This window comes from Acinonyx jubatus, chromosome A2 (genome assembly GCF_027475565.1).
Source record: "Acinonyx jubatus isolate Ajub_Pintada_27869175 chromosome A2, VMU_Ajub_asm_v1.0, whole genome shotgun sequence".
In the NCBI taxonomy this organism is placed as follows: Eukaryota; Metazoa; Chordata; class Mammalia; order Carnivora; family Felidae; genus Acinonyx; species Acinonyx jubatus.
Window position 1 is genome coordinate 88,734,231 of NC_069383.1, and position 22,669 is coordinate 88,756,899.

Consider the following 22,669-nt stretch of genomic DNA (forward strand, 5'->3'; position numbering starts at 1 on the left):
TGCCCTGCGCTCACACTTACACATCCTGGGGAGGCAGCCTTGCCGTTTGGATAAGGAGGCTGAGCCAGTGACACGCTGGGCAACGCCGACTCGTGGGAGCTGTTTCCTGGCTCCTGGCTGAGGGCCCTGGCCAGTCAGAACGCACCACTTCCCCTTTAAGAGAGCCCGCCCAGATGCGATTAGGGAAAGGCAGAAAGAAAAGCCCGGAACAGTCAGGGCTGTATCCTGAATTTGGCAGATGAACTTGGGTCTTCCTGAACTGCACACACACAAGGTGTGGTTAGAGGCACAGAATCCTCCAAGGCTGATTTGAGCAGAGTCCGTGTTTGGGAAGGGCCGGGGCCTTGCCGCAGCCCCCGGGCTTGATGGCCATGTACAAGCTGCGTGGGGGACCGGTTCCTGGAGCCGCTGTCCCCTTGGGCCTGGTCCCGGCAGTGCGTGGGAGCTCAGGCCTTTCCATTCCCCCTTCCCCCAGGGCCGACCGGCCAGATGCACAGAGTCCACTGCAACGCGTGGCCCTCCGCTTTGGAGAGTAGAGACATCATTATAAAGGTTGAACTTCTGTGGGACAGTTTAATTACCAATCCCAGCAGGGAGTTTTCATTTATTCAGGATATTTGTAAAGTTGATTCCTTGGGGCGCCTGGGTGGCTCAGGTAGTTAAGCGGCCAACTTCAGCTCAGGTTCACAATCTTGCAGCCTGTGAGTTTGAGCCCCGCGTCAGGCTCTGTGCTGACAGCTCAGAGCCTGGAGTCTGCTTCTGATTCTGTGTCTCCCTCTCTCTCTGCCCCTCCCCTACTTGCTCTGTCTCTGTCTCTCTCTCTCTCTCTCTCTCTCAAAAATAATAAACATTAAAAAAAATTTAGAAAGTTGATTCCTTGATCTTGGCAAGGAGACTGGGGGAGAGGGATGGTTCCCCAAAATACCCCAATAGTTCACAAAAGGCAACATGGTGTATGACTCCACTGAGACGAAATATCCAGAGTAGGTAAATCCATACAGACAGAAAACAGGTCAGTGAGTGCCAGGGTCTGGGGACGAAGGCAGTGGGGAGTGACTGTTTAATGGTTATAATGTCTCTTTAGGGGTTGATGAAAATGTTTTGGAACTAGGTGGAGGTGATGATGACCCAGCACCAGGAATGGACTCAGTGCCACTGACCTGTATGCTTGAAAATGATTAATTTTGTGGGGTGCCTGGCTGCCTCAGTCAGTTACAGGTCTGACTCTCGATTTCCACTCAGGTGATGATCTTACAGTTTGTGAGATAGAGCCCCATGTCGGGCTCTGCACTGAGCATGGAGCCTGCTTGGGATTTTGTCTCTCTCTCTCCCTCTGTCCCTCCCCAGTTCATGCTCTCTGCCTTTCTCAAAATAAATAAGTAAAACATTTAGAATGATCAATTTTGTTATGTGAATTTCACCTCAATCAAAAACACCCAGTGGCAAGGTGCATTTGGGCAACTTTATCTTCTACTGAGATCTCTCCCGTGTTTCATCCAACATTTCTTTGCAAAACCTGGCTATTACCTGATAAACCTTAAGTCAGTCCTGGCTAAGGAATACATGCCTTCTCCTAAGGAAAAATAAAAACAAGCTTTTAAGAGACAAAAGCTTTACAAGGGTCAGAGGTATGGCTCCTATGGAGAACTTCAGACCATGGGGACATTGAATCATCTAGAGACATGTCACACAACCTGGGCAGGGCCTACCTGCCTTTGTAAGATGGTCTCATGGTGGGACCATCCCTCTGGAACCGTAAGAGCATAAGAAAGAGGGAGAGGGAGGCTTCCGGGGAGAATAATTCAAGAGAACATGACTTTGGGCTTCTGGGTTCTTGGCTTCCTTTCCCCTCCTGTAGAGAGTTTCTTCCCAGAATGAAGGAGAATTAATCCATTTCTGACTGGGAGGGGGCTGTGCCAGATAGCAAAGTAGCACTGGTTTCCACAGTTGCATGTCTTTGGAATGGGGCCCATGGGAATGAGGCGGCATAACCCGACCACCTGCTGGACCCAGCTTTGCTGGACGGGGCATTAAGCCCCCTTTTCTCCATCACTTCCAGCTTTGCCTGGGGATAGTCTGCTCCCAGGGGTAAGGCTGTGAGCCTTCTCCTCCAGACCTGAGCGAGGCCAGTGGGTCAAGGGCTCATGGGTACACTGACCCCGCTCAGGGGACTGTCAGGAGGAGGCCTGCTGGATGTTGCAATGTTGCACAGATGAAAGGGCTGGCTCTATGGCTTGTGAGCCAGAGTCATTCCAGAGACAAATGTCAACAGCTTTCCTAGTCTCTGCTGAGCTCCAGGATGACCTGGAGGACAGAGATGTGAACAGCTTCCACCGGCCAACTCTCTCAGAGCCCTTCGATCCTTCCGGAGCACCTTCCCTTGCCTCTTTCACCCTGTTCTCTCCTGTTACCTCAGGTGCCCAGTAGTAAGTTGGTGGCCTAAGTTCTCAGCAAACAGGTGGTTTAAGATAAAAAGATGCAATTTTTACTACTACTGTTCTAGCATCTGAGGAATAGGAAGTTTAGAACCTTAATTCTAAATACAGAAACAGGCAGGTTAAACCCAATTAAAAAATGGACAAAGGACTTGGACAGACATTTCTTCAAAGAAGATATGCATATGGCCAAGAAACACATGAAAAGATGCTCAACATTGTTAGTCATTAGGGAGCAAATCAAAACCACAATGAGATACAACTCCGCACCCACTAGATTGGCTATATAGAGAACAATAACCAAAAACAACCAAAAACATAAAATAACAAATGTTGGCAAGGATGTGGAGAAATTGGAACCCTTAGGCATTGCCAGTAGCGATGTAAAACGGTACAGCTTCTATGGGAAACAGCATGGTAGTGCCTTAAAAAATTAAACATAGAATTACCACACAATCCAACAATTCTATTCCTGAGGTACATACCCAAAATAACTGAAAACACGTACTCAAATCCTTGTATACAAATGCTCATAGCATCACTATAAACAGTCTGCTTCAGGATAACTCAAGAGTTCCCTTAAAAACCCTTCTTGGGGGGTGCCTGGGTGGCTTAGTTGGTTGGGCGACCGACTGTTGATTTTGGCTCAGGTCATGATCTCACAGTACATGAAATCAACATGGGGCCTGCTTTGGATTCTCTCTCTCCCTTTCTCTCTCTCAAAATAAATAAACACTTAAAAAAAAACCCTTTCTTGGAATCACTTAAAGAAGGTAATTTTTAAGTTAAGGAGTCAGCTCACAGGCACTCTAAGATAGTAGTTCTCAAACAAGGCCAACTCAGGTCTATGAAGAAGTGTGATTGTTTTAAACAATGTCACACATGCACACACCAGGTACTAAGGCACAGCCCCCTCCGCCAGCCCCTCGTCTCTCATACAGCTGTTGCTTCCATCAAGGGGATCACCATTCCTGTGATGGAATCATCATTGCCATGAAAGGCACCCAGGTCTCAGAGCTTGAGGTTGGGACAGAGTAACAGACTCCCAACAGGCCAGAAGAAGCCCCACACTTCCCTGATCCCTGCCAGACCCTTTCTGGGGTTGTTATGGCCTCCTCAGCACTCTGATCATGGTGCCACCCAGGCTTGCTTCTCCCCTGCAGACCCCAATGCCAATGGGACCTTCCAGGCGTGCACCAGGTGAGACAGCATGGTGGTTCCATGGCTGTTGGAGTGTCTCCCCTACTTGAGCTGCTTTGCAATGCCACACATGAATCCCATTTCTGCTCTGTGGGGGTCACCTTGAACCGGTCTTATTTCCCTTCCAGGGGACATCTTGCCAAATATTTGCTCCTTGAAATCTTTCTCCAGGCAAAACACCCAGAGGTCTTTTTTAACCCTTCCTCACAAAACATCATTTTCACTATTCTGTTCTCTGGGTCCTCTTTGGCTCTACCGTCTGTCCTTCATAGACTGTGGAACTCAGATGAAAGAATGTTACAGATGGGGTCCAAGCAGCTCCTAGCTGGCTTTCCTGGACATCATCCTCCTATTAATGTAGCTAGAGATCCAACCTACATTTTTTTAGTTGTTAATTTATTTTGAGAGAGAGAGAGTGCAAATGCATGCACGTGCGAGTAGGGGAGGGGCAGAGAGAGAGGGAGAGAGAGAATCCCAAGCAGGCTCTGCACTGTCAGCGCACAGCCCAGTGTGGAGCTTAATCTCATGAACTGTGAGATCACGACCTGAGCAGAAATCAGGAGTCGAATGCTTAAAAGACTGAGCCACTCAGGTGCCCCACCCCCAGCCTAGATTTTTTATTTTTGACAATTGAACCACCCCTAAGTCTTATTTCACACATTTTTCTGCCAAGCCGCGTACCCACAGGTGTCCTTTAAAAGTGTCATCCACGGGCGCCTAGGTGGCTCAGTCAGTTAAGCATCTAACTTCAGCTCAGGTCATGATCTCACAGCCCGTGAGTTCGAGCCCCACATCAGGCTCTGTGCTGACAGCTCGGAGCCTGGAGCCTGCTTCAGATTCTGTGTCTCCCCCTCTCTCTGCCTCTCCCCTGCTCATACTCTGTCTCTCTCTGTCTCAAAATAAATAAATAAATAAATAAATAAAAACATTAAAAAAAAAAAAGTGTCATCTGGTTGGATGTAGTCTACTGCTCTACCCATTCATGTATGCATTCACCCTCCCAAATCTGGCCCCTGAAAACTTGATAGGCCTGCCACCAACACCATTCCTCTTCCAAACCCTTGCTTATAATGTGGAAAAAGACACAGCCAAGCAGTGTGCAACATCCCCCTCCGTGACAGTGACCTGTGAACAGCACTCTTGACCATTCAGGGCAGGTGTGTCACATAGCCCACACTTCCTCCTCTTCCCTAGTAAGGATCTCAGTGACAACTGACAAGTGGGGCTACCAACAGCCCTCCTCTTACCAGTGGTGGTAATGATTAAGCGTAAGGGTCTTAGAGCGATGCATTGCACATATGAGCAATTGAATGTGGCTTTGATAACTGACAAGAAATACAATGAAAAAACACACAAACCAGGTTTTCTGATTTGCAAACTACCTCCTTACTGGCAACCAAATACAGACATTAGGCAGCTGAAATCAATAGAAGGAGCACTGGTGTCCAGGAGCTGGAGTCTCAACCCAGGCTCTCCTTCCAGAATTTCCATGCTCTGGGGTTAACAATACCTGCCTCTCCAAGGCTATAAGGAGGAGCCAATGAGATCAGGCATGTAAAAGAGGTCTAAAAGTTGAGTCAGGCCATGAATACAAAAAAGAGCAGTTTTATAATTATTACTGTTACAAATAACCCAGATCCCACCTCCTCTGGCACTCAGGCTGCCAGCGCGGAGCAGCCGATTCCTGACCTCCTCTCCCTACAGCAATCACCTTCTCTTTTGTCTCAGACCAAAATCCAGGCTGGCTCACAAAGGGTCATAGATCCTCCACTAGCCTGCAGGAACACACTATCTCTCCATGGTCCCCTCGTGGAGACCAGAACCTGAGTCATCTGCAGCAGGAACCCGGCAGGTGATGAAGAGCCGGGATCCCCTGTAGCTTGACCACAACTCATCCTTGGGTTTCTGTCCCCATTGGCAGTTTCTAAGAACACCAGGCTTTGGTGGCTGCCATTCTCAGGATGGGGCCCTAGAAACTCTGCTCTGGTCTTGGCTGAGAGTGGCTGCATCCTCAGGGAACAAATGTTCTTTACTAAGAAAAGATCTTGGGGGAAAATTCTTGGAAAGGGCTACCAGAGGTCAACCTGCTGGCCCCTAGCATCTCCAGGTCAAAGATGTCCTATAGCAAGGGAAGAGGGAGGGAAGATCAATGGCCAACCACAAGTCCCTGGGGAAAGAGCAGCCATTGAAATGGGAAATGATAACTGGCTAACTTCTCTTCTCCTAGTCCATGGAAGGCTGGTTTCCCAACTTCCACAGGGAATGAACACTGAGGGCAGATTTAAATATATATACATAGTTGTTGGCAAGACCCAGAGAAGATCATGCAAACGAATCTATTCACATATCAGGGAGTTTGCCCAGAACGGCACCAGGAGGAAGAGGCTCAGAAGGGAAGGTAACACTTTCTGTCAGATGACTTCTGGGGCCCCCTGGTCTGTGAGCTACCTTTGCTCAACCCACCCTTCCAACAGCCTTCCTCGAGACGGGTGGGCTGCTGAAGTCATCTAAAGATCATAATAGAACACACTGAAAGCTAACTCAGACTTTTCACAGCCACTGGTGACTTTGTCTTGTGACTAGGAACATGTTTTGTCTTTTTCTCATTGCGTTCCCTTTGACTGTGCACCCACACAGAGAGATGGTGCCTGATTCTACACACTCACATGTGCAGGAACAAGTCACAGATGAACGTCTACATCATGGCGGTTACTGCAGTGTTCTGATGCTGCTAATGAGTGGGGCTGAGGTGGGACCAGGCTTAGTTGGCTGGTGTTATGGCCTGAATTATGTTGCCCCCAAATTCATATATTGAAGTCCCAATTGCCAATACCTCAGAATGTAACTGTATTGGCAGATAAGGCCTTTAAAGAGGTGATTAAGTTCAAATGAGGCCAGGGAGGGTGGGCCTTGATCCAATATGACTGGAGTCCTTCCATAAGATGAGAAAGAGACACTAGGTGTGTGCATGGAAGGGGTGAGGTGGGGGGGGGGGAGGGAACAACCTGATGAAGGGACAGCAAGAAGATGGCCTTCTACAAGCCAAGGAGGGAGGCCTCCAGAGAAACCAACGTGGCTGGCACCTTGATCTCGGGACTTCTAACCTCCACAGCTGTGAAGAATTAAATTTCTGTTGTTCAAGCTGCCCAGGCTGTGGTATTTGTTATAATAGCCCTAGCAAATTAATACAGTTGATTTACCTAAAAGCCCTTCCTGTTCACCAGATTGGAGAGAAAAAGTATAGTATGGAGGACAGGGGACAAGGGACTCCTACCTTCTGACATGGCGTAGATCAAATATATCTCCCTCCTTAGTCTGGGATGTGCCACTTCGATGGCAAACTGTAACAAGGTCAAAGTGGGGGCTCGTCTTGACAACTGGCAAATCCTGCCTGCCTTGGTGGACTGAGGCTGAGTTGGTCAGCAGGTGCACAAGGGGCTGGTCAGAAACAGGGTGACTAAGCCACAGCCAAGGAGTAACCAACTCCTTCCACTGGCTTATTTTCTTGTTTGGCCTCTTACTTTTGGGGGTTCTGCCTAATCTATATGTTATTGCTGCTGTTCCAGAAAAGCTTAAGACCTTGGGGATGAGTGGGCCAATAGCAGAGTGAGGTAGCCACCAGAGTGTGGAGAGCCACCAAACCCTCACAGGTTTGACAAACTAACTCAGACCATCTGGCCCAAATTTGCCTCTGGCCAGGGACCCACCCAATCTCCAAGTTCTGCCCTGGATGCCTTGGCCTTCCGGCAGACTGCAGGACCCTAACAGATCCTGGGTTTCCCACTGAGTGTGGGGCCCAGCAGAACCACTCCTTGGGGGCCAGGAGAGAAGATGGACCCACAAATGCTAATGCTGCCAAGAGGCCCAGACACAGATCAATTATCAATCCAACCACAGCTCTCTCCAGACCGGCAGAGGCAACCAAAGCGTGGAAGGAGGGTATTTGAAAGCTGTTGGAGGGCAGATGTCTGGAGGGCCTGGGAGGGGCAACAAAGTCTAGGAGGCTGGCAAATAGCAGTGCCTTCATTTTCTCTAGGATCCTGAAGTGGGCGGGTCTGGCTAATTCAAATGCAAAAGCCCCAGGGCACGATGACTGGGAAACCTTTCTGTCATCACTGCCATCCTGCTTCAACACTGTCGTAAAGGTAGGTAGGTTCCTTCATGTCTCTTCAGTCACTCTGGCCATGAGCTTATTTACCCAGTAGGGCAGGAGCCCCCATAATCACTGCTGGCTGACATGCACACAAACCAACACACGCCTCAAACCCGGGGCCTCCAAAAGGTGAGCCTCAAATCCTAGCTCAACCTTAATACAGGAGGAGGAAAAGGGAAGTGTCGTAGGGGCCGCATCCTTGGGGGCAGATTAGAATCACAGTAGAACAAAAGGTCTCCTGCATCAGCAGTGCAGTTCGTGGGTTTGGATGGGGTAGCGAGGAGGCCAAGGTCTGATGGTAAATGTCTGGGCCTGAGTGCCAGCTCCTCAGCCCCGCTGTACGAGTCTTTTTCTGCTGGGACCAAAGGGCTTAACTTGTCCTTCACCAGAGCGGCAGGGCTACCGTGAGGAAGCAGAGGGCACACTCCACACTCAAGGACCAAAAGCAAGACAGCCTCACCGCCATTCTCTGCAAGGTTAGTGGAGGCCAAAAACCAAACCAAATCAAACCAAAAACAACGCCAAAAAAGAACCCACTCTCCCATCGACGAGAGAAACATGGAAGAGAAAGAAGAAAATCGGCTCTTGGCAGCACTTAGCAGTTACAACTATGTCACTTTCACTACCTCGGAAATTTCCGGCTCAACCATCCATTTTCATTTGTGGGTGTGAGTCGATGATGGTGGGGGTGAGAGGAGATGTGGACCTGTCTGTGAGGGGCCCAAGGACCCCAATCAGGGCGGACTCCCCAGTTAGAAGGCCTTTCACGCGGCCCAAACGATGTTTCCCGTTTTCTCCCTCCTTCTCGATTTGTTTGGTTTAAAATATTTAACCCGAGGCGCAATGAAGTGTCTCAATTACGGCGTTCTCCTGGACCATTAGACTGGGGACTCCACACTCATTATGCTGATGAACGTGCTACTTACCCATGCAAATTCCGGCGGCAGCCGGCGCAGAGATGGGAGGGCTCAAGGTACACTGTCAAGGGGTGATTTAATCACACAGCCATTCAGTGGGCAAAGCAAGGCAATTTTTAGCCAACTGTTCTAGTAAATATTATAGGAAACCCTTTCACACAGTGTTCATCCTGGCGTAGTGGTTTCGAACGTGCCCAGATTTCCTTCCATTCATACCCCCCCCAAAGGTGGGGGGTAGCCAAAGGTGCTACCAGAAGGTGCTACCCCCAGGCTAGAAGATCAAACCAATAATGCATTAGCCACTAAGCCATCCTGCAGTCGATGATTTTTTTTTTTTAACGTTATAAACACCTGAGTATCACTGTCATTTAGATGAGGACAAACTTGAATAGCCACTAACTTCCCGGCGGCTGTCCTTCCTCTGCCCCTCCCCCAGGCTCTCGGTGGGTCCCGCCAACCGGCTTCTGGGCAGGCTGCTGTGGTGGCCAGCGGACACAGAGCGCCCGAGGGTGGGACGAAACAACCCCCGCAAACCCACTTCGGACGTTTGAAACAATACCCAATCACTGCATCCACCCTCCCAGAGCGCCCCAGAGGAAATGGCATCATGACTTTCATTTTGCTCCATTTCTGACCGACTAAAAGGAAAACAACACGTCCTAAGACAATCATCAGGGTATCTGATGTCAGTGGCTTGGAGTGTAGGCTCCGGAATGTTATCAAGTGACCTCGAGGAGAAATTAATTTTCAAGAGCTAAAATAACCCTCTGCTGAACATGCCCGGCCGCCTTCCCTCCTCACTGCAGAAACGGATTTCACTTTCCACAGTTAGAACAGAAAACTCTCATGCATCCCCGTTTCTTCAAAAAAGTCTATAAATAACCCAGGATCAGCAAAATTATGCAAAACATCCTGCTAGCAGAAGAAATGTAAACTAAAACCACTTACAGAGAGACTCAGGCTGCCAACTTAATCTGATTCTACGTCGACTGTAAACATGTTGTACTTTTGGAACCTGAAGAGATCCAGATTAGCACGGATGCCATCACAAAAAAGAGGAAAAAAAAAAAAAGGAAAAAAAGAAAACAACAAAAAACAAACCCAACAGCGAAACAACAAAAGCCCAGCCCCAAAACGCAGCAACGTGATTCGGTGTTCTGCACAGTCCAGGACCGGGCTGACCAGCCACAGCAGTACCAGCGGCCCGAGCTTGCACACGCCAACTGTTTTGACTACAGGCACTTGTTAAACACAGAGTTTCAGGTCCTACCAGTTGGACACCAGAAGTTCATAGAACTGACCCGGTGCCAAGAACAACAAGCACAGAAAGCGAAACGGCTGCCTCGTGCGCCGTGTTTTTGTTAACTGTTTATGCAGGCTCCAAAGCTATGGGGTAACAATTAAGAATCAAGCAGAACTTCAATAACAAAAGCAAAAGATTACCACCTTGAAGGAAATGTAGATGTTGGCAGATAAAGGACAGACGTCAACCTAGTTTATTGGTGGGGTGGGTGGGGGTTTTCAGAGAGAATTGGTGGGGGGGGAGGGGCAGGTGTCACATGACACACTGCAGTTATTAGGCAGAAGGAACTCGGTGCTTCCTTGAAGCATCTTTTACTTAGAGATTGACTTGAGAGACTTTGCAAATGCTGAGGCCTTGGTGCACATCTGGGGGTGACGGCAGGAGCATCGGAATTTGAAAGTTGGCAAATGCCACAGGAGAAAAAAAAAGGGGCGTGCTGAATGGAGATTTCAGGACACAGGAAAGGGACTTCCAAGTTCCCTGCTCCGTGCCTTGAGATCACTGAGCCACACAGGAAGCAAACGGAGGGGGCATGTCACTGGGCTGTTTCTTGACCTGGTCCTGAGAAAGGTTTCCCTGTCCCCTTGGAGTCTAGGGTTGATTGGGTCAATCTTTCTCCTTCATCGGGACTGCAGTCTGTGTTCTTTTGGTGACAGTGAATAAACTATTTTCATCTGGCAAAATAAAAAGGAATGCTTGAATCGCTTATTTAACAAGGTTTTCCATTTCTTTCCCAGAATGCATTAAGCATGGTCTCATTTTAGGACCAAGACAATTAACCAGATAAAATTTTAGAGTTATGCGAGGATTTGAGAGAACTGAATTCGAAGAGAGCTGGGGCGTAGATGTAAGAGTGAGAAATTTTACGTTACTTTGACTTTAAGTTAAGAAGAAATTCATTTAAGTAGTCTCTGCACCCCACTTGGGGCTCGAACTCACAATCCCAAGATCAAGAGTCACATGTTCTTCTGACTGAGCCGGCCAAACGCCCCAGAGTGAAAAATTTTAAATCGCTGAGTGGGCTCAAGCCCTCCTCCCATTATCTATCTATCTATCATCTATCTATCCATCCATCCATCCATCTATGTTATCTATCTACCTCTCTGCCAAAGAAGATTTCAAAACGCAGCAAGCAAGCCTAACTAAGCAAGTCTCTTTTTAAAATGGGGTCAGGAGGCCATAAGGGAGGAGGAATTTGTGCACGTCCTTCTTGCAGGAACCGTGAACTTTTTAAAAACCTTTCAGCCAGCTGCAAGCCCTCAGCTGGGACTTAACTTCTCCCTCATCATGGCACCAGAATCATCCTCACTCTTCACTTCCAAAAGAGCCCTTGCAACAAACAAGTTTCCATCCCTTATTTGCATATGAACCCAACCAATCCCAGTTAACCTAGTTTCAATCCCTGTTTTGCATAGAGGATCTGAATGAGAACTCTACTCGCAGCCTTGAGTATACAGCCCTGCCCTCTCTTTGTCGTCCTCAGAACATGGTCCAGATTCTACTTGAATCTGTCTCTTCAATTGCAATTCTAATTGCCCAAGTAAATGCCTGTTTGCTTAAATTTTCAGGGAATTCTTTCTTGGTTCACTCTATCTATCTATCTATCTATCATCCCTATCTATCACCTGTCTTTGATTTGAAGAATAAAATGTTGCCACTTCCCCACTCCAGGAGTTTAGAGAAAAGCAGTAAGTAGTAACAGGTTGTTTATAAAAGCTACTGCAGCCTTGGGCCATATTCATGTTTATTCTGGAGAGTAAATGTTGTGTCTCCCGTTCTGGGGGTCACCAGTATAATGATGGTGGACGTGAACGCACATGGTAGCTCCCACTTTCCTCCCAAAGGAAATCATATTTTTTTACAAGCTATATATAGACAGGGTTTCTCAGGGATCTGAAATGGAGCCCCCCTGGAGTGAAACAGGGCAGTTGCCAGACAGATCAAAAGGTAATTTAAAGCATACCAGACAAAGGAAGGAGCTGGGGAGGAAGAAGGCTGGGGTGAGGGAGGGGGGAGCGGGAAGGGCTGACCCATTCAGGTCGGGCAAAGTGAGTCTCAAACCAGCCCTGGCCTCTGGGTTGGCAACTGACCCCACAAAGTGACACCAGAATTTTTGTGAGCTGTGTCCTTCACATAGAACTCATGGTTTACATGCACATTATATGATTTGATCCTCAGAAACACCCTGAATGGGCAGAGCCATTCAACCAAGGAGGAAAACCGAGGCTCAGAGAGTGCTGGTGTGGTGTTTTATATTCACAAAGCGTTTTCAAAGTGGCGGGCTTTATTATTTCCATTTTTAGACAAGTGCACTGAGATTCTGGAGAGACTACAAACCACATCCAAGGCCACACTGCAAATTATAAGCAACACTGGGTCTCCTAATTCCCAACCTGGCCTTTCTTCCTTGCCTCTATCATGTCTCCAGAACACATAATGATCGAACTAAAAGGCCACAAAAGTGGCTGTATTATAAAAGCACATCATCTCACTAGATTTTCCCAGAAATCCCTGTCTTCGTGGTTTTTCTGTAGCAGGCTCAGATTGCAACTCTCAAACACAGGAGGGTTTCCCTCCACACCTGGGAGCTTCAGACATCTGTACTCCAGAGCTACTATCCCAATAGGAAGCAACGACCTCCACCCTGTCCTTCTTTGATTTGATTAGTGTCCCGGCATGGTAATCCCTGGCTCTTCATCTAATCCCAGTCTGAGGAGGAGACCACGTGGAATATCCCAGCAGGTCTGCCACACTGGGCGTCATGTCACGTACATTTGTAAGGTGTGCTGTCTGTGCTGTGTTGCATTGTAGGAGGGATTTGGCTTAGCACACTATTTGGTGGATATCTTCTTCAACAGTTGTGTTTCCGAGTCATGCTTCTGTTGAGTTCTCTTGTAGCAGAGGCCACTGAAAACACTGGACCAAACGAAGGGTCCCGCTGTCCTGTTCCTTGCGTGTGGCAAGTGGACACTCATGGCTTGACGAAAATGATATTACTATTGTGTGGTACATTGTGAACTAGTTCATTGCAGGTTTGGGGCACTTCCTCCGAGGGGATGTGGTGGTGAGTTCCTGCAGATGGCCACAGGGCTTGTAAGGGTGAATGGGAACATTGGTCGGGAACCCTGGTCTCAGGGCCATGACCAGAGATGCCGAATGGGGAAGGCAGGAGGGGTGACAGTCAGGAAGTGAAGATTACAAAGTTCTCGAGTGTTCAGTCACTGCCTTATGAATCTCTCTCCCCCTCCTTCCTCCCTGAAAACACAACACTACAAAACACAGAACCAAAGGCCAGGGAAGCTGGGTGTCGAGGTGGACTTTACGTTCAAAGTGTCTAAAGCAGCCTAGAGATGGTGAAGACCAACCAAATCCACAAGCTCTTGGTGACTGGAGAGGCTCTTGGTTGGGGGGATGCCAGGTGGCCCCTCTGACTGGTTTAGTTGAGGTTGTTTTGGTGACCACATGACATTTGCATCCATGCTGCCTAAAAAGAATACGGGGACTGGGTAAATGTGAACAGTCTCAGCAAGAAAACTCGATTGCTTACAAGATACAAAATGCGTAGAATATTTCCACATAACTTGTGACTCCTTGGAGCATAGAGTCCGTTTTTTCGTAAGCCAAAAAGTAGAACACGTGGTTTGACAGGCACTGGTATACTTAGGGAAGACAGATTTAAAATCAGAACTTGTGAAAATCCATGAGGCATGACCACTGAATCTGTAATATCGAATTAGCAAAAGTATCAAATTAATCAAAATTAAATTATCCAATTAGTAGAAGAGAGGGATATGGGATATTAACAGAAACTTGTAGTTAGTATTGGCGTGCTTAACAGAGGTAGTTCTACCCTAGACCAGCCAAGTAGTACTGTGTTGATGGGTACAGTGGTTTTGGGAAGGCAGGTGAGGACAGTACATCCAGGAGGAAGATGGCGTGGATGGAGACAAAGTTAGGACCCTGGGCCCACACTCTGGGCATCTGGACTCCCCCTAGCGAAGGGAGCTGCATCTGAGTACATACACAGAGGAGGAAGCTGGTCTGGGACCAGTAAGGTCTTCAAAACATGGCCCGGATATATGGGAAGCTGGTCAGGAAAAGGATAGAGCCAAAAAAAGACAGAGGCCTGAGGTGACAGGAGACAGAAAGCAAGATAAGCATGCCAGCAGCTGGGTTTTTGCCCCTGACGTCGTCCTGCACACTTTCAGGTCAGGACCTGCGACCCAGCTCAGGGCTCTTCACTTTTGCCTGGATTTACAGGGACTGTGCCAGCCTTCCTGATTGGATCTGGGACTGGCTTTTGGCTTAATCCTTCTTGATGTGGATTCAGGACCAAAGCCATGGGGCCGGCTGTACACATTCGGAGGCCACATACCCTAGGGTTTTAGGAGAGTATCAATTTCAACCAGCCTTAGCCATATTGTACACAATTTGCAAAATGGCTTTACATGTGGGTTGACTGGAACTGGACTACTGGACTGTAAGTTCCTTGAGGGACAATCCCAAGTCTCCTTTATCTTGGAGGCTGATGCCTAGCCAAGCATAGAAGCCCTGCTGTGAGTTTTCACTACACGTTTTAAATGAATGAGTGAAATTCCTCTTAATGCCCATCACAAAGATATATGCATACCTTATTAGGTGTACCTGGAAGGTGAATGCCTTCACCTTAAATGTATCTCAGACCTGGTGTTTTAATTAAAATTTATTTTAATTAATTATTTTAATTTTTCGGGTTTCTCTTTTTCTTCCCCTCCAGTCAAATTTTGTTTTTATTTTATTTAAGTTTACTTATTGAGAGAGGGGGAAAGAGACAGAGAGAGAGAGAGGGAGGGAGAGAACAAGTGGAGGAGGGGGAGAGAGAGAGGGAGACAGAGAATCTCAAGCAGGCTCTATGCTGCCAGCACAGAGCCTGATGTAGGGCTCGAACTCAGGAACCGTGAGATCATGACCTGAGCCAAAATCAAGAGTCAGACACTTAACCGACTGAGCCACCCAGGCACCTCAGATTTTGTGTTTTTAAAAGTTATGTTTGTGATTCAAGTTAGGGAGAAGGTAGAAAGGCTTTCCATTTAAAATTTAAAACACTAAATCTTCAAAAAAAATTGGAGGCACTTTGTAACCGAAATCTTTCCAAAAGATCTTCATCTCACTGTACTTTGTCCTCTTAAATGGTAGACTTTGAACATTATTTGATCCTTTTTTTTTTTTTTTTTTTTTATAACTCAAGATCACTGTTCAGGGCATTCCGTTCTAAACTTTGCTGTAAAGTGGTGATGACTTCAGAGTCCTACATCTGTAGCCTTCAAACTTCCTGACCCTGATCCACCTGAAGTCACAAATTTTACTCTTTGCCCTAACATGAGCACCCGGATGTGACCAGAGTTTCAAAAGATAACATTTATCTTCACTAAGTAAAAGACACTCTGACACTTTCTCTTGTATTCCACCGTTTAAAATGTTGGTCAGTGGGGAGCCGGGGTGGCTCAGTCAGTTAAGCATCTTGATTTCAGCTCAGGTCATGATCTCATGGTTCGTGAGTTCAAGCCCCAGTCTGACTCTGTGCTGACAGTGCAGAACCTGCCTGGAATTCTGTCTGTGTGTCTCTCTCTGCCCTCCTCCACTCACACTCACCTGTGCTCTCTCTGTCTCTCTCAAAATAAAGAAAAAAAAATGTTGGTCTCCCTGAACTAAGTGCCTCGTCATCATGGGTAGTACCTGCAGTTTGCAGCAGGGTGATTTGCCCCTGCACAAGAGGGGCCTCGGCTTCCCCACGTTGTGCCTTTTCTCTTTTCCTGCACTCTGGTGTCACTTCTCTCTACTGGCAGGGCCTGCCTCTGTAGTCTTGCCCAGAGTGCTAATTTGCCAAACTTGGACATCAGACCATCAAGTGTGCTAGGTTCCTGTACAAGCTAAGTGCAAGCTGTTTCTCAGGGAAAGCCCAGAGGCTGCTCCCCTGGATGCCCCATGGCACTTGGTGCTCTTCAAGGGCTCCTGGACATGTTCCCAAGGAGCTTCACTCGGTGGCAGAGCTCGTGATACTGAGTTGTTACTGGCTGCGCCACATGCAAACGCCTGCACGGCACGTCTTTCTTTTTTGAAAAGAGTATTCTGATGATTAGGCCCTTTCGCAGCTGAAGGGCTATGAAAGGACAGAAGCTCCCAGCAGCAGTGCTGTTCGGTGAATGAGCAGATCCAGGCTCTGGGGTATGAGGAGGTTACTGGGCAAGTAACTGAGCCTGCTCCAGGCTCTTTGCGATGCAGCGGCCTGGCTTCCCACCTTGAGCTGTCCTGTGTCCTGTTGCTGACCGGCTCCCCCTGCCCTATGCTTCAACTAGCAGAAGTCTTTCCACCTAAATGCAAAGGCCACCAGCTAATAAATAAATGAATCATCCCCTGGTGGAATTCTGAGAAGCGTGTGTGTGTGTGTGTGTGTGTGTGTGTGCGCACGTGCGTGTGTTAGGAGTAGATATCTTGTATTGATTTTTAAAAAATTACACCGAAAGGGGTAGATACTGTGCCCCTAACCAGACCTAAATAACAAGCAATCAGGTACTGGTGAAGTAAATTGCTGACACATCTATTCCATGGAATGCTAGGAAGCTATAAAAATGATGATGTAGATCTATATTTAGTGAAATGTGTCCACACCAATTTTAAACGAAAAAAAAAAAGGCAGATTTCAAAGCAATGTCTATAATAGGATTCCACTTTTATTTTTTAACATATAAGATACATGCATACAGATACACATGTACAACACATAGACAAACACATACACATAGAAACATGATTATAAAGTTTTACACGAAATATTTACTTTCTTATATTTCCTGAAATTTGGGCAGTGTTTACAATGTATTACTTTCATAATAAGAAAAAAATCAATTTTCATTTTGAAGAAACAAAATTCTACATTATTAAGCAAAACAGTACTTCTGCTGGGGAGGGCACCCCACCCTATCCCCACCTTGGTTGTGACTGTTGCCATGGGAACCTTTGTCCTGGCTAGGCATCAACAAGGTGGTATACTCATGTGGGGCCTTTCACCTTTGGCTCACACTAGTTACGATAGCTTCTCAAACTTTCAAGAGTTCTACACACATAAAGAAGGGTACAGTGAATCTTTACTGGAAATTTTTTACATTAATGCACTTTAAGGCCAAAGAAGGGCTTATAGTTTTACTTGTAAGGCTCATGTTCTCTTCTCTGATGGAATTAAGGGGAAAAGTAAATGCCCAAGCGGTAAGGGGATGGCTCTTGCTTCCCTGGAAGAAACAGGCTACACACGGGTCTCTCCATTCTATAGGAAGACAAGTGTAAGAGCAGACATGATCTATATTCCAAAGCTAATTTTCCCCCAAGCCAGAGTCAAATCAAAGCATAAACCAATGTTGGCTTTAAGGACAGGAATAACCCCTAACTCTTGTTAGTGCCGTTCTCTCCACCAAGTTTATTCACATCCATGGGATAACTGGTATCTCTCTTAAAAATGGACTACGGGGATGCATGGGTGGCTCGGCTGGTTAAGTGTCCGACTCCTGATTTCAGCTCAGGTCATGATCTCACGGTTCGCGGGTTGGAGCCCCACGTTGGGCTTTATACTAGTGGCATGGAGTCTGCTCCGGATTCTCTCCCCCCGCCTCTCTGTCTGCCCCTACCCTGCATGCATACTCTCTCTCTCTCAAAATAAATAAATAAACTTAAGAAAAATGACTATGGATGGAGAGCAAGCAAGTGTATTACTCTCAGTTTACTAATGAGGAAAGTAAGATTTATCAGGGTGAGGCAATTTGCCTGAGGCCTGCCTACTGGGGAGCGGTAGAGACAGGAATCAAACCCTATTCTCCTGGGTATGTTCTCTTTGTTGTGTGCTACTGCATTTTCTATAAATAGAGTAACCATATACTTCATTATCCTAACTGGACACCTCCGAAAGTGAAAGGGAGTGCTAAATGGATGGGCCCCAGAGCAACAGGTATACATTGTGTGACTTCCCTGAACAATCCAGGATTTATAGTCACTTTGGATATAATCCAGCCCCCCTGCCCGGCTCAGCACTGGGAATCATGCCTTTTGAATAGGAGAGAGAAATGGAACATCGTTAACACTGTCTATAATTTGCTTTAAAGGACTTGAGTAAAAATAAATAGAAAAAAATAGTACTTGAAAATAACTGGTATTCTCTTGTGCATGAGCCAGTTAGTCTAGGTTTTACCTCTAGGGGTAATCAGCTCACACGCTACCAAGAATACAAAGTCCAGGGGCACCCGGGTGGCTCAGCCGGTTGTGCAGCCGACTCGATTTCAGCTCAGGTCATGATCTTGTGGTTTGTGGGATCGATCCCCATGTCAGGCTCTGCACTGACAGTGTGGAGGCTGCTTGGGATTCTCTTTCTCAGCCCCTCCCTCTCTTGCATACACTCTCTCTCAAAATAAATAAATAAACATTAAAAAAAAAAAGAATACAAAGTCCAGATTGGGCAACTAGTATTAATCTGAGAGGTCACACTCCAAAAGTGACTACTTTCAGGGGAGGTGGATGAAATAGGTGATGGGGAGTATACTTATCATGATGAGCACTGAGTAATGTACAGAAGTATTGAATCACTATCCTGTACACCTGAAACTAACATAACACTGCATATTAACTATACTGGAATTAAGGTAAAAAACATAATAAAACAACAACAACAACAACAAACCCCAAAGGTGGTTACTGTGAGTCCTTTTGCTATCCATATTTTGATCAACATTTTGAACATAAGAAATGGGTGAATTCTGTTAGTGAAACTTGGGACTTACTATCATGGAGGCTAGAAATGGATTCTTTTTGGTGAAGTTAGAGGTATTCAAGATACATGGCTGGCCAAAGACCTTTAGAGACCCTCCCACCCTTGAATAAACAGGGTGTTTGAATACAGCGAGGCCTGTCCCTTCACCCTTAGGGACGGCACTCGAGGCTGCCTTGTGCAGCCAGGGGAAGTAGGAGGGTTGATGACAGAATGATGCTGATTCAGGGAAACAGAGACCTGTGTTTAGAATATTCTTGCAACTGCCTTGAGTGAACCTTCTGTGTAAGGTAAGGTTAGAATACCTCAAAGGAGAGGAGGCTGGGACTTCATCAAGGTTACTGAGTAGGTTAAGTCAATTGTTTTCTTCCTACTGGTTGGTTGATACACGTTTGTTTGACAAATGCTGTATCTGTGGCAGCCTTCAGTGTGACACTAGAATTCGCTACAACCCGGTAGGGGGGTTATGGGGGAGAAGCAGTCCTCAGTGCCTCAACCTTCCACAACCTTCTACAGTGGCAACTATTGCCTACCAAAAAGAACCTATGAGTTTTGTGTGGCCAAACCAGCTCGAGGTCAGTCCACAGTGAGCATGCCTCTGGGTGAGTCTGAAATGGGTAGATTTCAGGAAGGGATCCCGTAACACATATTCTTTTTCACACTGGATTATGAGCCTCATGAGAGCAGAGACCTGGTCTGTCTGGTTTCCTCTTCTAGTCCCTGAGCCTCACACAGTGCCTTGCCTGACCATGAAAAAGTGGGTGATAGACATCTGTCCAATGAATAACATAAATGAATAGGAATTCTTTTATTTCTAGGATCTACTGTATTAACTAACCTGTGATTTGTCTTTATTCCACTAATGATAATCTGTTGCTTGCCCTGGATTAAGTCAGTATCTTAAAAAGCAACAAATAACAAGCTGGTAATAAAAACCATTGGGATGGCATGGTTTAATCCTCACAAGCACAGGATGAGATTGGTATTATCACCCCCAATATCTAGAGGACATCGAAGTCTAGAGAGGTTAAAACTTAAGTTAGTAAAGGCAGAACCTGAATTTAGGACTTGAACTTTGTCAGACTCTGAACCCAGGTAATACTCTGCTATCCAGAGTTAGCAATCACTCGTTTTTTGCAGGGATTGAGTTTTTTAACATTTTATTTTATTTTTATTACTTTCACTCTACTCTCTTCATGTCCTGCTATTGAACACACACATCTTTTGGTGCTTCATCTTATTTTATCAAAAGCTTTTTTTGGGGGGAGGAAAGCTAGATGGATGTTGGAATATATGAACCAGCTTTCCACTTCTTTTGCTTTTAATTATTTTGATTGACATGTGGCATTGAGGGATGTCTAATGGCCTCTCGTGTCTTTGAGCTGCAGAAGAATCAGCCCCTAGGAATCCGTCACAGCGCTTGTCTCCAGGGCACTGGGCGCTCTGGCTTATTCTGGTACCCCCCCTCCCCTCCCCCGCCGGCATCTTCCCTCCTGCCACACTGGACTACTGAGAGTCTTTTGTTTCATGCCTCTGTGATTTGGTGCACAGTGTTCTCTCCCTGGAATCCACCCTTTCATTCTTCACCTTGGTTAACTCTTTATTTTCTTTCAAGACCCAGTTCAAATGTTACCACATCTGGGATATAGGAGATCCTGTCACCTGGCACCTCTGCCAGGTTGCGCTCAAGTCCCCTTCTCGGTGCTCCCAGGACACGCCAAGCACGTGTCCACTTAGTGCGTCGTACAGGGCTCTGCACTGACCCTGGGCCTGCCCCCGCTCCCCCCCCACCCTTTCCACTACACTCTCAAGAGCTGAAGTCAAAGACCTTGTCTTAGCCCTGGCACATCACAGGCACTCAAAGCATGTTAGATAATGCATGGAGAGATCAGGAAATAATTAGCCAGTCCACAGCAAAGCCAAAGAATGCAGGGATCAGCAGGCCAGCAGTTTTTAGTGGTCTGAGGGCTAGCGAACTTGTCTTAGACAGTGTGCTCAAAAATTATTATTATTATTTAAGTTTATTTTGAGAGAGAGAGAGAGAGAAAGCGAGAGCATGAGGGGGAGACGGCAGCGAGAGAGGGAAAGAATCCTTGCACTGCCAGCGTAGAGACCAATGTGGGGCTCGCACCCATGAACTGTGAAATCATGACCTGAGCTGAAATCAAGAGTTGGTCACTTAGCTGACTGAGCCATGCACGTGCTCCTCAAAAATTATTTTTTAGGCCTAAGAGCACGACAGTGGGTTTTGAAGAGAGGCAATAGGCTATTTAATTTTGAGTGTTCTGTTCTTTCGCCTGTTGCAGAAAAAAACGTCTGGAGAGATTTTCCTAGTGCAACAAGTTACAACTCACGGGTGTTGTGCCAGCCACCGGCACCACCTCGGGAGCCTGGGGTGATCTGATGGCACCATGTGACAGGCCGTCCTGGCGATTCATGGAGCCCTCACCAACCCCGAGGTGCCCATCTAGGCTGAGAAGTTACCGGCTCCCAGACGCAGGGCAACACGTGACCCGAGTAGAGCCACAGCTTGATCCGGCCGACCATGCGACTTCAGCCTAACGAAATAAACAATTCCCAGCAGGGCCTGACCCTTCAGAATGTAATTCTTTCTAACCACAGTGTGTAGATAAAAATAATTTAGTGATTTCCTCCCACTAAACTCTTGGCACAAACCAAGAAATCTGCAGTGTGGCTGTTCTGATGCTACCGTATGACTGTAAACATTCAGGCGTTTCTGAGTTCTTATCGCTGTTTACCAGCAGGGATGCACCTGGCATTTCTGGGGGGATAATTTTTCCCTGGGCGGAACTGTCCTAGGCTTTGCAGACCACTTAGCACCTCTGATCCAATCAATGCCGGTTCCCACAACAGCCACAAAATGCACGTTTCCAAACATGTCGAGGGATGGGAGCGGTCATGGGTCCTGGGCTTTCTGCCGGGGTTCGCTTTGATTCACTCTGCAGCACCAGGATCTTGAAAGAGACCAAAGAAGACACCCAAACCAGCGGTGGGTCGGGACAAGGCCCAGGGAGTCCGGGAGAGCGCATGTGAGGCAAAGCCTGTCTGTCTGTAGGGGGAAGCGGAGCTCCACAGAGCAGGGAGGACGCCTGGGTTCCCTGAACAAAGAAGTCAAGGCAGCCAGGGAGCTGGTCTGCCCAAACAGAGAGATCAGAGCTTGAGCAGAAGTCAGCATGGTGCAAAAGGGATAAAAGATGATCAGGGGGTGGTGAGAAGTCAAGGTAATGGCCGTGAATTCTGGCTACACTCAGCAGCCTCCTCCCAGCCTGCAGGGATGTAACAAAGGGGCCAAGAAGGACACTGGTTTGGGACAGCTCGAAGGGTCTGAAGGGTCTGAATAACAACGAGCGCTTCTCTCTCGCCTGGCCCTAACAACAACCCTACCACCGCCACCATCACCACTGTGATCAACCCTACAAATGTCACCCACTAAAGAGAATTTCCAAGTCCCTCCAAGTGACCTTCAAGGGCATCTTGACCACAAAGGGAGAGGGGGGCTAAAACCAGCCAGGGAGAAAAGCCTGCCAAAGTGCTGAGTTAGAGGGGCTGTGGGCACAGGCCTCATGGACGTCACCCGGGCTTCATGGCTGGGCGCTCAACAGCCCTAGCAGGATGGTACCGGGCAAAGCTGCTGGAAGCTACTTATTCCTTTGTCTCATCTTTCTCACTTATTTGAAATTTATTTTACCTTGCTCTGTTGTTTGCGATTTTACAAGTGGCCTTAAATCCTTTTGCAACAAGGCTGGGTATAAATAAATAAAGCAAAGAAATAAAATGCACGGCTGTGGCATCAGCACCGCCAGACTGGGCATGAAGTGTCTGGCTCCCATCCTCCCATCTAAGAGAGGAGGC

The 22,669-nt window shown here is 47.1% G+C and overlaps 1 protein-coding gene across 7 annotated transcripts in view; it reads right to left on the reverse strand.

Moving 5' to 3' along the window:
* The window catches only part of ATXN7L1 (ataxin 7 like 1), a 245,975-nt gene that overhangs the window by 67,006 nt on the left and 156,300 nt on the right, over nucleotides 1-22,669 (reverse strand). Inside the window, exon 1 of one of the 7 annotated variants that reach the window (XM_015076170.3) lies at nucleotides 9,654-14,708. The exons of 5 other annotated variants lie outside the window; for them this stretch is intronic. The gene's annotated coding sequence lies outside the window, so the exon portion shown is untranslated. Of the gene's footprint in view, nucleotides 1-20; nucleotides 2,932-9,653; nucleotides 14,709-22,669 lie in introns of those variants that run through there. One more of the 7 variants, XM_015076171.3, reaches the window with a different exon arrangement.